Genomic DNA, 3,018 nt, shown 5'->3' on the forward strand with positions numbered 1-3,018 from the left:
ACCACCTACACTACACCCTCCCAAAGACCCACACACTCCCAGATACTCCCCCACAGACCCACACACTCCCACAGACCCACACACTCCCACACACTCCCACACACGCCCACACACTACCACAGACCCACACACTCCCACAGACCCACACTCCCACACACGCCCACACACTACCACAGACCCACACACTCCCACACACGCCCACACACTCCCACACATACCCACAGAACGTACACTCCCACAGACCCGCGCACTCCCACACACTCCCACTCACTCCCACACACGCCCAAACACTCCCACACACTCCCACTCACTCCCACACACGCCCAAACACTCCCACAGACCCACACATTCCCAAAGATCCACACATTCCCAAAGATCCACACATTCCCACAGAACCACACACTCCCACAGACCTGTACACTCCCAAAGATCCACACGTTCCCACAGAACCAAACACTCACAAAGACCCAGACACTCCCACACACACACTCCCACACACTTCCACAGACCCACAGACGCCCACACACTCCCACAGACCCACGCACTCCCACAGACCCACGCACTCCCACTCACTCCCACACACGCCCAAACACTCCCACAGACCCACACATTCCCAAAGATCCACACATTCCCACGGAACCAGACACTCCCGCAGACCGGCGCACTCCCGCAGACCGGCGCAGATCCGCAGACCCGCGCAGACCCCCGCACTCCCGCCGACCCCGCACTCCCGCCAACCCTGCCAACTCCCGCCGACCCCCGCACTCCCGCCGACCCCCGCCGACCCCCGCCCACACACTCCCACACACTCCCACTGACCCTCACTCCCATAGACCCATACACACCCACATTCCCAAACTCCCACGGACCCACATTCCCACAGACACACAAACACAGCACTTTCAATAAGATTGTTGATCCATAGTGATTCCATCAGTCTGAGCCATGTTGTCAAACATGGTAATTCAGAAATCTCTATAAGACTCAGCATAGCCCATTCCAAAACAGCAGCTTTGTGTTACAGATGTGTTTTACTTCTTAATCCGATTGGCGGTTCACAGACTCTTCACACTGGCGTTATAAAGCCACAAGTCAATGGTTTGCATTTATAGATGTTAGACCAGGTCTTCACCTAATACAGCCTAGCTCCTGAAAGGGTGCTGGAGATGGCTGGTTTTATTCTCCACAGTATTTCTCTGAAAGACCCATAACCACGCCAGGAGTTAATAATAAACCAGCATGAGCTCTTTAGTATCCACACGCAGGCCAAACCTGAGTCAAGGTGAGGGATTAGCCGCACTGGGCACTCACCTCACACCCATACAACTGGTGGAGCTGAAAGTCCAGCCACTCCTCGATGTCCAGTCTCCTCTGCAGGTCCTTCCTGTCGTACCGGACCGTGAACTTGCCCAGTTTCCGCTGCAACTGAGGCTCCTCTTCCTTGCTCGGGGACTGGAAGTAGACGCGGGACTGTGTGCTGGGCTCCGCCATCGTGGGACAGACCTGACTTGACTGATCAGTGCAATAAGACACCTTGCGGTTTGAGCTGCAGCAGCGCTGTGCACGCGTGTGAGATCAAGAGGAGTGCAGCCGTCACTCCTTTCCCCCTCCACCTTCTCTTCACTGGCAGATGGGAGACACCAGCACTGAAACGGAGTCTGTGTGACAGTCTGGACATAAAATACTCTGAGAAAACAATGGCACAGTCCCAGTCTTGTCAGCATGAAATGCTGTTAGATTCAATGATTATTGCGTTAATAAAGCTTCAGAGATTAAAATCGACGGGCGCTACGTGATATAACCGATTCATCCAGAGCTAATCAAGCAGCTCGCAGATCAGCAGTTTGAATAGCAGTCTTATTTCTTAAGATTTTCAGGAACTCCCTCCCTAAACCTCTCCGTCTCTCTACCTCTCTCATCCTTTAAGACGCTCCTTAAGACCTACCTCTTTTACTAAGCTTTTGGTCACCTGTCTTAATATCTCCATATGTGGCTCGGTGTTGAATTGTGTTTGATAACGCTCCTGTGAAGCACCTTGGGAGGTTTTGCAACGTTAATGTGCTATATAGATGCAAGTTATTGTTGTTGCATTCATAAAGTTCTAGTTTGTTGCAGAAATGTTAACATTTTATCGCTGATATTTATCATACCACAGGTAGTTTCCCTATTTTTCATATAAACTTATCGGTATAAGTAGATTAACAATAATTCACCACACAGCACAGATTCAGAACCTGAATGGGGCCTGCTGCTTTGGTGAAGAGATTGCCTCTTATTGGTGAAGAGAGTAATTACAATTGGTGAAGACAGCTCCTCCTATTGGTGGAGAGCTCCTTCTATAGATGGGGAGAGCTCCGTCTGTTGGCATTGGTAAAGAGAGCGCCTCCTATTGGTGAACAGAGCAATTAGCATTGGTGAAAGGAGCTCCTCCTATTGGTGGAGAGCATGTCTTATTGGTGAAGAGAGTGCCCTCTATTGGTGAAGAGAGCTCCTCCTATTGGTGAAGAGAGCTCCTCCTATTGGTGAAGAGAGCTCCTCCTATTGCTGAATGGAGCTCCTCCTATTGGTGAAGAGAACTCTTCCTGTTGGTGGAGAGCGTGTCCTATTGGTGAAGAGAGCTCCTCCTATTGGTGGAGAGCGTGTCCTATTGGTGAAGAAAGCACCTCCTATTGGTGAAGAGAACGCCTCCTATTGGTGGAGAGCGTGTCCTATTGGTGAAGAGGGCTCCTCCTTTTGGTGGGGAGTGTGTCCAATTGGCGAAGAGAACTCCTCCTATTGGTGGAGAGCTGCCCTATTGGTGAGGAGCTCCTCATAGGTGGAGCACACCTCCTATTGGTGAACAGAGCAATTAGCATTGGTGAAGAAAGCTCCTCCTATTGGTGGAGAGCACGTCCTGTCGGTGAAGAGAGTAATTACTATTGGTGAAGAGAGCTCCTATTGGTGAAGAGAGCTCCTCCTATTGGTGAAGAGAGCACCTTCTATTGGTGAAGAGAGCTCCTCCTATTGGTGAAGAGAGCT

The sequence above is a fragment of the Somniosus microcephalus genome, chromosome 12, assembly GCF_052327205.1.
Source record: "Somniosus microcephalus isolate GS21.2 chromosome 12, FLI_Smic_1.0, whole genome shotgun sequence".
In the NCBI taxonomy this organism is placed as follows: Eukaryota; Metazoa; Chordata; class Chondrichthyes; order Squaliformes; family Somniosidae; genus Somniosus; species Somniosus microcephalus.